General features: G+C 39.2%; 1 long non-coding RNA gene across 2 annotated transcripts in view; it reads left to right on the plus strand.

The window, feature by feature from the left end:
- Positions 1 to 14,573, plus strand: part of LOC138721040 (uncharacterized) — a 156,235-nt gene that overhangs the window by 25,554 nt on the left and 116,108 nt on the right. Inside the window, exon 1 of one of the 2 annotated variants that reach the window (XR_011337499.1) lies at positions 12,056 to 12,167. The exons of the other annotated variant lie outside the window; for it this stretch is intronic. This is a non-coding gene — a long non-coding RNA (uncharacterized lncRNA). Of the gene's footprint in view, positions 1 to 12,055; positions 12,168 to 14,573 lie in introns of those variants that run through there. 2 annotated transcript variants of the gene reach the window in all.

Consider the following 14,573-nt stretch of genomic DNA (forward strand, 5'->3'; position numbering starts at 1 on the left):
ACTTCATGTGGCAACAGTACCTTTAGCAACCTTATTTGCCAGTTGTTCCAAATTTTTTGTCTTTCAAATCAGAACTGGAGATCAGGTGGCATAAAAATGCAGTCACTGCTAAACTTAACTCAAATATTTTATTTAAATATATGATGAAATAAAAAATCTTTCGCTTTGAATCTTCATGTTCAGAACTAGCAGGAATGGGTTTGGAATAGCAGTTTGTAAATCTTCAAACATAAGCATGCTTAAATGTCACAGAATTAGTCTTTCACAATTAGAGATGAGCATACATTTATAGCTGGATTTGATGATCTTAAGGATCTCTTCCAACTTAATGGTTCTATGATTCTATGAAATATTCAGTTTGAATGCTGATGGATATCTTCTCACACTGAACAGGAGACTATGAGTGACAGGCCTTCATCAGGGCAATCTAAGGACTGTGACAATTCAGGTTGAAGGATGTTAGAAATACAGTCTTCAGAACACAGTATAATTGCGTTTTGTGATAACCCTACATTTGCCCAACACATTTCAAAAAAGAAAACAGTATCTAAGTACATTAGCAAGGACTTCGCACATACAAAGTTGATCTTGTTTTTAGAGATGGAATAAAAATACTTTTGTTGTGATTTTTATTCACAGGCAAAGCCACCTTGGTGCCTTGCTGCTAGGAATGTGTATAAGGTTACTGGAGTTTCTCGTTAATGTGATATAGCTTTGTAAAACTTGCAAGCCTTTGGGCTAGTTATAATGAACCATTAAGCTTTTCAAGACAGCCTGATAAGCAAACTCCCCTAGTCCTCAAAGAGGAGGCAGTTCATGCCAGGTATTGGCCAAAAGTAGCTGTTGGGATTTCACCCAGTAAGTGTGTATCTCATCAGCATTCTGTGGTGCTGCCAGAGTTTGCTATGGCATGAAGGAGAAAGAAACAATGAAACATAAGGAGAAGGGGGAGAAGGAAGCTAATGAGAAGAAAAATTGCTTTTTAGCCATTCATTGGAACTATTTTGGTTTCCCAGTGAACCTGAAAAGCATCTTAGGTGATAATGTAGGGAAGTTAGCATTTTTGGCACCTGAGTAGGAAACATTTGCAGTTTGGGCACTCTGAAGGGATGGAAAGAGCTAGTTTAAATGCTTTGCTGAACAGTATTGAAATAGAGGTTTTGTGCATTCCTATTGCCTTGCTGAATGGGGACCTTTGATTACATCCTGTGGTAAAAGTGCCCCAAACAAATCATGGGTCTTAGACCTGAACTGCCATGAACCACTCTCCCTTATTAATGAAGTGCTCATGCTTTGTATGTACATAAATGTCTGTTTAACTGCCCTGGAATGTAAAGGGACCTTGAAGTAGTTGTAAATGCCACATGATACAAGACTTTCTTCTTAAGTGACAGCCAAGCAATAAGTAGTTCTGTTTGCATAGGGTTGTTTTTTTTAGCATAAAACAGTGTAGAGTGCAGCTACCCAGAGGGAAGAGGCATCCAAAGGAAATTTGAGGAGAATCTTGGTCTACCTTCATCTAATATTGCTTTTAGTATGTTGCTTGGAATAGCAGATAGTGACTCTCCCTCTGAAGAGTTCCTCTCGTTTGCAGCTGATAATGCCCTCACTGTTCTGATGGGGCTGACAGAAAGACTCTGTTGAATTCAACATGTTAAACTCCAGCCACCAGAAATAAACCAAGGTGCATGTCACATTTTTTAAGGATGTAAAGCTAAAAAGTTCAGAAAGTCACTTAGCAGGACATGGATGACAGCCATACTGCCATTCTCTTTTCCCTAGAGAATCAATCCTGGTGAATTTTTCTCTAAGTGGATACGGCCTTTTCTATGCATCTGTCCTCTTTTACCTTATCTTCTATCGATAAATTTTGAATTACGTGGTTAGTTAGAAGCACAGCAGTCTCAAAATATTGTTATTACATATTTCATGAAAATAGAAATTGCTAGTGCCCTAACATACAAACAGGCTGCTGTGAAACCATCATCACATATTGAAGAGTCCTTGTAGCCAAGAGTCCTTATGAATGATAGGAGAAATATGTTTGGTGCACAAGATACGAGTGTTCGGGAACTTTATTTGACCTCCTGCTTCCAGAACTGCTTGTCTGGAGACAGGGGAAGTGTTGTGCTGCTTAGAATAAATTAATGTTCTGACTTCTCAGTGTTGTGAAGGTCTTTTACAGCTCTACCTATGGTGTTTGCTAGCGTACTGTAGCCTTGCCTGATAGTAATAAAAGTTCCAAAGTTCTGTCTTCACTTATGGTATAAGGAGGATTTGACAAATAGCAAAATTTACAGGCTCTAAAATATGTATGCAAAAATTCAGTTGCTCAAGGGGTTCTTCTGCTTTGTCCCCAGCACAGCATAAATCGTCAAGAAAGATGGAATCCAACTGATAGCTCTAATGTTTCAGCTTTGTTGAAAACAAAACTACAAAAAGCCTTTTCTGGGGATGTCTTTGATTTGGCTAAGGAATTGGAGACTGCTCTAAACCTACCTGAATTCTACTTCTGAAAAAAATGAGATAAAACATTTCTACCCTTTGTACCTGTAAAAGACACAAAACTGAAATCTGAAGAGTCCCCAGGGACTTCAGGAGTATTCTTCAGTCCATTTACTGGTTTAGTCTCTTATTCACTTTCAGATTTGCTTTGTATTTGGCTAAAATAACAGTGGCTTGAAATCAAAATACTTCAAATACTCCACCTCAGTAACTTGCTGTGTGTATCTTGTGTGCTACTCACCTTCCAGAGGATTATAGCCATATGAAGACAGAGTGTTGTTTCTGCTGGCTCATGTCATGAAATATCTTTACTTTAACACTTTTGACTAGTGACAAGTGACATTTATTTCTGGCATGCCTCCTGGTTTACTTCTACTGTAAAAGCATGTAGTATGTATTCTGTATACACTTCTGAAAGGCGGGACTGGGAGAGGCATTTCTAAGCCACTTAGGTAATTTTGATATCTTTAAAACAATGTTTTTTGGTTCATATTTATTTCTGCAACAACTATTCATGCTATCGTCAGAGGCACACTAGAAATGAAAGCCACATTAATAGCATCAACACCTTTTCAAAGCAATTAATCCCTTTGAATCCTCTTGAGGGGAGGGAAGAGGGAGGAGGAGATCAGCAAACCCAAAAATAGCCCTTTGAAAAGAATTAGCTTGAGACCATAAGACAAATTAGAAGAGAAACCTGACAAAGTGTACTGGACAAGTACAAATTTACAGTATTCTGCAGCCTATAGAGAGCTGTCAAGCTGGAACATGGTGCTTACACTGTAGAAGCTGGGATTGTGAATGTAGGTTTACCAGACAGAATAGATGGCTTCTAGTGACCTGTCCCAGTGTTCATAGAAGCAAACCAAAGTAGTTGGCCAGAAGAAAGTTTTTATAGAGATTGTGCACGTGTGTGCTCTATGAACTATTTTCTCACTGAGCTGTATAGATGGCATGGGCCAGCAGGCCTTGCGATAGAGACAGACATGCTGGAGAGATAGCATTTAGGAATCCTAAAAGCTGATCTGGATTCTAGATTTCTTACAGCTTTTAACCAGGCCAATCTTTATTTCTGCTCTCTAGTTCCTTGGCCTTAAATTAGAATAACAGTTGTGAAACCTTCATGGTCCACTTCGTTCTGCTGAAGGTCCTTTTGTTTGCCTCTAGGTGAGCTCTGGTATGTAACTGAAATTAAACTACTTTTGTCCTACTGTAAGCCTGTACCTCCATTTATTTCTAAATAGTTCTCCTTGAACCGGTCTGCTGATACTGGTAGAGCTGGACTGAGTGCATTTTTCCTTTCCTTCTTTTCTGGGTGAGGATGAGAACAGGCATTTGTCTGAGTCAATACAATATTTGGTGGGAGTCCTGTTGCTGTGGTATTGTACTCCTGTCCTTCCCTGTGTTCATTGACTGTCCAGTGTCAACATGATGTTTAAAAAACTCAGACCCAGTCCTTCCTCCTCAATGGAAGAATAGTCAGTGCATCCTTGAAGAGAATTCAGTGACCTGAAGAAGAGATTTTTTAGGAAGACTGGGGTTTGTTTACACCTGATGTGTGCTAAAATGAGGTCAGAAAGTTAAGGCAAAATTTGGGACTTTTTAAGTATTAATGTTTGCCACTTTGGCCATATAATTGAGATAGATAGTAGTCTGTTTCATTAGGTATAGGTATGTAGGACAGTTGTCTTCATGATGCTCCATCTCCACAATGAAAACATGCTTTTAAATTGATTATTTACACTTGAAGCTTTCCTTGGGATTGTGTCCATTGCCATATTCTACAGTCACAATTAAAGCTTTGAAATACCTTGTTTTTAAAAAAAAAGATTAAAGAAAAACAATAAATATTTCTTCCTTCTCCTTAAATGGTTAGTAAACTGTTGTGGGGTTTTCTTTCTGTGAGAAATATGTGAACAGATCATAGATGATTAAATAGTAAGGTCTCCTGCAGAGAAAGAAAGAATATTTATAAGGTGGACAGTTTTGAAATGGTTATCTTCTGATTGGTAATGAAATTGGACAATGCAAATCAAGTGAAAATGAATTAGAGCTGATGTCTGGCAGACTAGTTGTTTAACAAGATTCTTCTGTGTGCTCTAATGTGTGGGGTATTTTTGCCAAGACTTACTAAATGATGAAATGATACTGCAACTAGAATTAAGACTGGCAGAGACATTTGTTAAAATTCTGCTATTTGTTCTTCAAAACATAATCAATTTAAAAAGGGCCTTTGAAAATAATGAGAACAAATGAGAAGTCAGGAAGTAGCCAAATAATCACATGACTGCTTCTATTTAGAGAAACCAGAAAATTCTTCCCAGTCAAAATAAAAAATTAAATTACATAAATTATGTTCTCTGTCCTGCGAGTTCGTGGGGTGTGTGCGTCTGCAAGAGAGAATAAGCTGTAAAAGTGTCTACTTGTCTGCAGGAGAGAAGGTTTAACCTCTATAAACAAAATCAACACAATCTGAATGAATGAACAAAAAAACCCCGCATTTACTGTTCCAAATGTTCATGATCTGGATATTACAGTCTGAAAAGAGAAAAATGATACCCCAAGTAATTATAGCAAAACTCTGAAAGAAACAAGGAAGCTGAAGAGAACATAAACAGGTGGTTATGTTTTGGGATTTTTTTTCTGTGTGATTGGATACTGAGAGCCAGCTGGTACACCGTTACCTGCTTCCAGATCATACATCTTCACTTATGGATTGAGCAGCCTCACTATCAGTAGTGAATTTTTGAGATGCCCACCAAGAAGACTTCACAAGATTTTATGAGAAAAAATAGGTACTCAGTTTTCTGGAAAACTTAAAGTTTTTATTAATTAGACCAGAGTCTGATGTCATGTTTTGGAAAGAAAACAAAAAAACAAGCACCGCCCCCCCCCCCCCCCCCGATTCCCCTCCCCCCCCTGCCCCCAGCCACAGCCTAATACCTACATGTAGAGACCAAAAACTGGAGAAAATTCAACTAACCTTGGAAAATCAGACTTGAACAAAATCATCTCTTGTAAAAATTGGCGTCTAGAGCATTTGCATTTTAAGATGAGATCTCTAAAAGTTCTTCAGTTCCATTGCCACTAAACTTACGTGCAATGCTTTTGAGTCTAGAAGGATTGACCACAAGATAGATTATTCCATTCACACAGGATAGTAGTAATTAAATGTACAGTGAAAGCCTTTGCAAGATTCAGCCAAAATTACTGAAATTGCATTAAGCCAAACTCATGTCTGGTGCAAATCCATCTGTCAGTGGTCTTGCTACATTTAAGCACAGAGTGATGATGAGTCATGAGGAAATGTGTATTTTATAGGAAACAGAGGGCAAATGGGTTATTGTAGTACAAGTATGAAGCAAGTTTCTAAAATTATATTTGACAAAAGACACTATTTTTCATGCTTTCCCAGCTGGTTAAAATTTAACTGAACGATTTTAGTTTCAGGAGAAAGCACACAGGGTTTGGTCAGAACTGGTGTAGGGAGGGGAAACCTTTCATAAAGAATTGCTAACAAATGGGATTCAACACTCAAGAGGCTCAGATGGCCTATTAATCCTGGTTCTGGCTTTCTTCCAAAACAACTGTGCTTCTCTTTTAATTCACGGCTAATTTCTATCAGCGATACCAAGAGACTATTTCTTTTTTCAACAGGAAGCATCCGCATTGCTTAAATGGATTCATGCAAGGGGCTTTAGTGAGCAGACATTGATTGGCTCGTCTCTGGGGTCTGGCAAAGGCCTAACGGGTACTAGTTTGACACAGGCAGCAAATGAAATACGACCTCCTGTAAACAGGCCTGAGCTTTTGGGCTGTTGTGGAATCTGGTAGCTAAGGACCTTTTCAATCCCTTTTAATTAATGAAGTGATTTGACTTGACTGAGATTATACTTACAATAATGAATTAAAAAGTAATAAAAAAGAAATCTCTTAACAAATATGCAACAGGGAACAGGGACTAAATCTGGTACATATCTGATCCCTGTTGTATATCTTATTACTGTATGCACTTCAGATCAATGATTTTAAAAGGGAGGCTTTTATTTTCCAAGCACTGACATCTGCATACTTCATCTTTTCAAGTGCTTCTGTGTAGAAGATTAAAATATGATGATATCATATGCCTATATGATTAGTTTAGTCCTTTCTTATCTCTGTCCTACTAAATCTTTGTATTCCTCAGGATTCTTGACATCTTATCGTAGCCACTGCAGTGTTGTATTTTCTCCTGTGGTATGGCATGGGTTTAGATGTGTTTTGCTGGATAGCAGTGAGAAATGGTCACTACTTATATTTTGTAACGGGAATGCAGTCATCTAGTGTCACTTCTGATGGGTACATGGTAAACTTGAATCTATGCCTAGCAGCTTAAATAATTTCCCTCTGTATTCTGAATTCACTCTTGCTCCCCCTGCCCCTATTGCACTTTAAGATGACATGCAAGAGAAATTATCCTAAATTTACTTAGAGAACAGTCACATTCTAACTCTGTCTGATGGGTACCTTATAAGTTTGGCGATATAACTGTCACTAGCATTTTTTCCAGTCTGTTTTGAGTTGAGGTGTGATTTAAGTTGAGGTAAGCCTAGAAAAGCTCCACAGTAGTGGCTTGGAGCCATTCTCATTCAAGGAAAGAACTGTGACTAGCTTAGACTTTTCCCTGATGTTATGTTTCAAGGTATCAGAAGTGTCTTGCTTGCTAACAGAGAGTGTGCTTCGCTTAAACTCTTAATTTAAACGTGCAAACCAAAGCAGTTGCTAAAATCTAGGGGCTTCCCAGAATATAAAGTATATTTAAGTGCATATATGAGGTTAGCCGTGCAAGACCATGGTGGAAACCTCTATACTAGGAGTTATATTTGCCCACTGTTTTGTGTGTTTGGCCATGGATGCTCACAAAATACTTTGTGTGAGCATACAGTGGTGAAATGGGACTTGCGGAGGTGTCTTAGAGACTTCCACATACTCAGATTTCCTCTGTGAAGTCACTGCAAGATCACTGTAGCCATCAGTCTGCTTTCTTGTATTACAGCACATGCTTAACTTTTCAATTCAGTTTCTTTCCCTTTATCACAACAAATTGTCTTCCTCTGCTATAGCATAAATTTATTCTGTTTGCCAGAACCTGAGATTGTTCTTTCATATGTGGCCATGGAAGCCATTCCTTTTACTGCTGTAAAGAAGAAACCATCAAGGTAAGATTGAAGCAGAAAAGTTACAATTGTTTGTCAGATTTTTTAAAGTATTTCATCATTTGACAGAGACTAGAGCAAAAGAGGAGTATAGGTGTCATAAAGGCCTTGTGTATGATCCACTGGGAGCTCATTATAAAGCAGTTATACTTACTTACTCTTAGATTTTTAGGATAAGACACATCTTAACATGTAGAAGAGGGGGATTTACAGTGGTAAACAATGAGCAGTAGTGTGGCAGTTGTTAAATAACAGAGCGCAGCTTGTTTAGTTTTCAGCATTTATAGCTTGGTTAAGGTGTCACTTAATTACACAAAATTGTACGAAAAAATTCCTTAATTGCTGAGGTAGTGGGAGAATTCACAGAGAGGTGGTTTTCTTCTACTTTAATTTGTTCTCTCTTGCTTAGATGTAAGTGACCTAAAATTAAACTCCCTCCTGATCTCCTGAGAAGTTTTATTGCAGATTTAAGCTTGGAACTGCAATCATGAGATGTATGCATAGACTTTTAGACTAATTTTAAATTAGGAATCATCAATGAATGAATAGATACAGTTAATAAACGTGATTGTACAGGCCAAGGATGCTTACTGGTATTCTGGAAGGAGAATTAGTCCATGGATTATAAAGGTTTTTTAAAAACCTACATCATAGAATCATCGAATAGTTTGAGTTAGAAGGGACCTTAAAGATCATCTAGTTCCAACTCCCCTGCCGTGGGCAGGAACTCATAGGGTAAATGTTTTAACACGGTTAAGTCAGTCTTGAGAAGGCAGCACTTGTTAAAAATAATTATAAATTAAATGTGAACTTTTTCTCTATGCCAATAGCACATAGTAACGGTCCTTTCCCGTTGAGTCAGGGTTGTAAATGTGTTGTGAGGAAGAAGTTTGGGTGAATGCTATGAAGCCAACAACGTGAAATTAAGTGCTTTTCCTTTAGGTACAAAGAATTTTCTTACCACTCAGGTAAGTAAAGCACTGAGCCGTCTAGAGGGGTAGCCAGATTTTTATTAGCAACACGAGAGGTACCAAGGAGACCGATAGAAGAAAAACAGAGCAGATTCGGTAAGTTTGACTATATTTTCCTTTGAAACTTATTTTCAGTCCTTTTAAGCTAACGCTATGTTTTTGGCAAGGCACATCGCTGAAGATTTATTAACTCTTTTCTTGTCACCATCACTCGTAACTCAGAACCTGAACGGCTGCACCTGAGCTTCCAGCGCGCCCCCATCGCTCTGCCCGGGCTGGGGGGTGGGGGGTGCGTGGGGCGCGGCTGGAAATCGCGGCTGGTGTGAATTCCCGTGGAATTCCCGCTGGTGGGAGCGCGTGGGAGGCAGCCCCGAAGGCTCCGAGGTGCAGGTAGGGCGGAGGCGGCGCGGCAGCAGGTGGCAGCACCGCCCCGGGGATGGGAGGCGGCGAGCGGCGCGGGGACCGGGGGAGGCGCCAGAGCCAGCGCCCGGCCTTGCGCCTCCCTTATTGCTCTCTACAACCACCTGAAAGGAGGGCGGGCAGAGGAGGGAGCTGGCCTCTTCCCCCAAGTGACAGGGGACAGGACAAGAGGGAATGGCCTCAAGCTCTGCCAGGGGAGGACATTAGGAAAAAATTTTTCACGGAAAGGGTCATTGGGCACTGGAACAGGCTGCCCAGGGAGGTGGTTGATTCACCTTCCGTGGAGGTGTTTAAGGGACGGGTGGAGGAAGCGCTGAGGGGCATGGTTTAGTGATTGATAGGAATGGTTGGACTTGATGATCCACTGGGTATTTTCCAACCTGGTGATTCTATGATTCTTTTCCAACCTAGTGTTTCTGTGAAAAAGAAAATCACACAAGACATCTCTGTGGGAGACAGCAAGTTGGCTTGAAGATGGAAAGGTGGAAGTTGCCCATAAGTTAGAGAGAATCGTAAATTGGAGAGGGGCAAATTTAAGCTTGATATAAGGAAGAATTTCTTCACCATGAGGGTGCTGAGGCATGGGCACAGGTTGCCCAGGGAAGCTGTGGATGTCTCATCCCTGGAGGTGTTCAAGGCCAGGTTGGATGGGGCCTTGGGCAGCCTGGTCTAGTGGGATGTGCCTGCCCATGGCAGAGGGGTTAGAAGTAGATGACCTTTAAGGTCCCTTCACACCCAAACTAGTCAATGATTCTATGATTCAATGATTCTATGATCTGCACTTGGATATGATTGTGGTAACTCAGTTGAGTTATCTAAATATCCTGGTTCTATGACTTTTCTGTAAAGTGGATGCATATTCATTTTCTATACATGAGTGTACTGGATTTGTTTTTTAGAAATAACTTGAATTAACTGGAAGTATACAGTTGAGATCAGAGGAATTGGTGTAGTAGAAAGAGCACAGACATGTTGGGAAGGAGAGCAAGAAATAATGTATTTAATTTATTTATTTATAAATAAGATGTATTTATTTGGCAAAGTGGTAAGAGGACACTGTAGCTGGATGGTGAATTAGCAGGTGAATTGCAGAGGGCTCAGAGAACCTGACAGAGATAATCATTTGGAAATTGAGATCCTTGTTTGAAATGTGTGTTTTGTTTTCTAAGCTGGAAACTTTCTCAGGTGGGATCTGCAACCCATTTACCTTCAGTTTTTCTTAAATCAACTCTTTGGGTTTCACTAGTTTGACATTTTGTCTGAGATTTATTAATGATATTTGTGCTGTGCTACCATATTCCAGTTCCAATGTGCATGTTGTTTCCTGGCAGCACTCCTTTCTATGATCCCTCCAAAGTCCTATGAGAAGGTGATGATAGTATTTCATGAGTTTTCCTCCATGGATCTAATAAGGCTTTATGATAGTAATCAGCGTCCTTATTCTCACTGTATAAATGAAGATTCTATGCCAAGGATTAAAGAGAGTTTTGAAGGTAGAGGCCTTAGTTACTCGTCAGCATGGCAGTCTGGATGTACAGTAATATGGCCTGGAAGATGTCTGACTTCGTATTTGCTAGAACGTACACACAAGGAGAGATGTCAGCACTATCTACGCTCTCTTAAAAGTCTACACTGATGAACACAGCTTGCTGGGCTGTGTAGGCTGTGATCTGACCCGGCACATCCATTTTTGTGACTTCTGTGGCTTCACATTATGCATGTTTGCCTTTTACAATAAAGCAGGTGATTTAAAAATTAAAAAGGAATAAAAAGGAAAATTTCAGGGAGCTCTATATCACCCTAAATGTACTACTAGGTCGCAATGTTTAATGCAGCACTTACCTGTGGCACTATTTACATTGTGTTGCATCTTCCCAGCCTTGTGTCATGTGATCATCTCTCAGTGCATTGCCCTCTAGTATTGTCTAAATAAATACAAGAAGAGTCAGCTACAGCAATTGAGTTATTTTTACTATTTTCATGTAATAACCGTGAACCCTGCAGGCTTAGTGCTGGCAAAATACCATACATTTTTCATTTAGAAGCAGGAATTTCTGTATAATATCCCAAATAGAAATTTGGTCCCCTCTGCTGCACTGAATTTGTTATTGTCACATGTTTTTCCTAGTGTTTCTAATGAGCTGTTAATGAGCTGCTAACTATGTATGTAAATTAAATGGGGTTAGACATTGAAAGGTTATCAAGAAATAAAATGCCATATAATACTTCAAAGTGTTATAAAATAAATTAGTGTCTTTAATTTTGCTGGCACAAAGTTGGTATTTAATAACCTATAGCCTCAATTCTTCTAAGTGATGTTAATTTAAGACATTTTCAATCTGTACCCCAAGTGACATAGCAAGCAAGTTCTTTCATTCACCCTTCATTACTAAGATATATCTGTAGGATATGTGTGGGTTCCTGTGTGCCTCAACTAAATGATCAAGTTATTAAAGATAGTTCAAGACCAGCGGAACTTCCTGTAAATATTTTTGTTATGATTTATTACCACAGGCAAGGACGTGGCAGTGGTGAATGGTAAGTGCTTTGGCTATGGTGATCTTTTAGAAACTATGATACTGGCAGTTCCAGTTACCTTGATTGACGATTGTGGTTACATTTTACCACAATAATAAAGTGTTGTGGAGCAGGCTTTACACAACACAAAGGTGCTGTGGTGAAACTGCTTACTGCAGGCCTCCTTCGCCTTTGCAAAGAAGGGAGAGCATGGCTTTTTCTTTGTTACAGTAGACTGATCTTGAAGAGCTGGCAAGGCACAGCTCTGGAGGTTTTACACATGAAACCGAGATACATTGTGTAAATATAAATATTTAAATTAGATATACTGATATAGCAAGAAAAAGGAGCTCCTTATTCTCTCTCAGTGCTGACCCTAGAGCTCACTACTAAGAGCTCAGTGGCTACCTCACCTGTGGAAACCTGACCTTCTCCATAGGTGAGAATGGGCAAGCATGAGTTGAGCTGAACAACTCATGCTTCAATGCAGTTTTCCCCTGGACTTTATGGTATACAGAACAACCAGGCATCAGCTCAGGGCTGTACAGCTCTCAGTGTGGTAGGTGTAAAAACAGTCCAGACTAATTTTTAGTTTGGCCAATTAGGAAGCTGGGAAACACCACTGGAGTGAAAAATTTTGGATTCTGCATCAAAAAATGTAGTTTAGTCATTTGTTTGACAAGTGTAGTTTAGCTTAAATAATTTACAATAATACTTCAGAGTATGCTAGGAAATGTTCTGCACTATATTTTGTAAAATTAATGACGTTGTGGTAATATGAGACCTCACTACCACACTTTGCCATTAAATGTTTGCTGAGAAGTGGGACAGGTCACATTTCTTTATGGTGACTGACTCATGAAGAAGTCTGGTTAGTCTACTAGGAATCTGCATTATTCTGCCAGACGTCAATTTAACTGAGTATTTGCTGTCTCATGTTCAGTACTACAAAGTTATGTATAAAATGTTTAAATTTAGTTTTTCTTTGTCATGATTTGAACGTTTGAAGATTTTGCGGAATGTTATGGTTAGATTAGCAGAAGTAGTTAAATTGTTTTGGAAAAAAAAGAATTAGTAGACAAAAAGAAGCAAAGCAAATACAAGTATGTTGTGTTTGCTTGCCTTAGTTTCACAGAGCAGCTGAAGGAATTTCACTGTATTCAGTGATGTCTCATGCCATACCATATTTACTGCCATACCTAGCCCAGAAGGAAGGACTTGTTCTGAATGTCACTCAGCTTGGATCCTTAACTATATTTCTCAGTGCTTTCATGGAGCTTCCAGTGAGTCACTATGCGACACTGAAGCAAAGGGTAATTTTTTTTTTTTTGTTCTGTGCCATCCTTGTCCCTTACAGAAAATAAGATATGTAATTTATGTTCATTCCCCAGGAGATTGACAATTTTGTCCTAAAAGCCTGTAGGGACTTTAGTACTCCAAAGTCAGCACTGCAAAGGCCAGTAACATAAAGCAGCACTCCACTGTAGACAAACTAATCCTCTAACAATGTTTCATTCAATCAAAAATGCTGTGGATTGAAAGTGTTATTGCATGCCTGCGTTTTCAAGAGATTATTATGAATGAACTGTATTTTCCACTGAATAGTAACAGCAAAACAGCCATCTAAATATTTCCCATGGTAATTTTACCCTAAATGAGCAAAGATTGGGAAACAAGTAATTTTTTGTTTTAACCTTTTACCCTTTGAGTATGTGGATAAAAGCTGTTGTGAAAAAAAATTAATAATTGTGGTTTAAACTTCTAAGGTCTGTTTATTTTATATTACCTGGTGCTAATTACTTCTCAAGCTGATTAGATCCTCGAAACTATACCTGGTTTTGTCTTGGACTAAGTCTGAAAAAAATTGCTGAGAAATCTTGTTATGACACATTTGAATTTATTTTGCAACACTGAGCTCCAGAAAGTAGCCACTTCTCCCCATGCACCTGTTCTCCTCTTCAAAATCAATACTTGATTGATCTTTTCCAGTTCATGCACAGTTTTCTACAAAATCTGCAATAACAAACTCTACTGCTTTGGACGAAATCTTGTTTCTGATGTTGTGGTTTTAGCAGAGCACCCATATCCATTATTTTCTTTTAGGTGCTCAACTATGTACTTCTGCGTCTGAAAGCATTTACGTGTGTCCTGATGATAGATCTGAATATTTAAAAAAACAAGATCTGTCTGCAGAAAGAGGTAGTGTGGCCAACAGCTCCATAGATGAGACGATGGGTGAATTCCCAGTTTTGCCGTTTCCCTTCATTAAAGGCTTTGAGACTGATCTGAAGGGTCTCACATAAGATAAGATATCTTATCACATAAGATATGAGGGGCACAGCCTTGTGCTTATCTCGGGATAGGATGAAAGTTACTGCAAGTTCTCCCAAAAAAACCTCTTCAGTGAAATGCAGAATGATAGGTGATGGCTCTGTTGCCGTTCCTAGTGAATGCATATTTTTCATAGCAAAAATTTTGAAGCCCCAGAAAGTCATTGTCAGATTTGGAGGGGACCTGTTGAGTTGGCTCATGTGCTTGATCGTATATCCCTGTTCAGACCTGTTTGGGGCAGAACAGTTTTTCACGTTGGAAAATACCAGGCCTGTCAGGTGTGCCTGTTTTGGTGAAGTCAGCCTGGGTAGCTCTCAGCTGGATGTTTTTTGGCAGACCCATAGTTCATTCTTAAAAGAAAAAAATCCAAAGAAGGTAGTGAAACTAGCTGAACAGATAACCCAAAGCCAGAGATGCGTAGGTACGTTGGGAAATCTACCTTACCGAATCAGCTAACAACATAGTGACTGCTTTAGCTGTGGACTGCTGTTTATTTCTATTCATATCTTACTACTTCTTAGCGATTAAAATATTTTCTTTCTAAGGTTCAGAGCCCAGCTTCACAGAGATGAGGTGAAATTTCACCCTAGATTAAAAAGGTTTTTACAGTGAACTGCAATCAAGTACTGCAACA

Source organism: Phaenicophaeus curvirostris, chromosome 5 (genome assembly GCF_032191515.1).
Source record: "Phaenicophaeus curvirostris isolate KB17595 chromosome 5, BPBGC_Pcur_1.0, whole genome shotgun sequence".
Taxonomy (NCBI): Eukaryota; Metazoa; Chordata; class Aves; order Cuculiformes; family Cuculidae; genus Phaenicophaeus; species Phaenicophaeus curvirostris.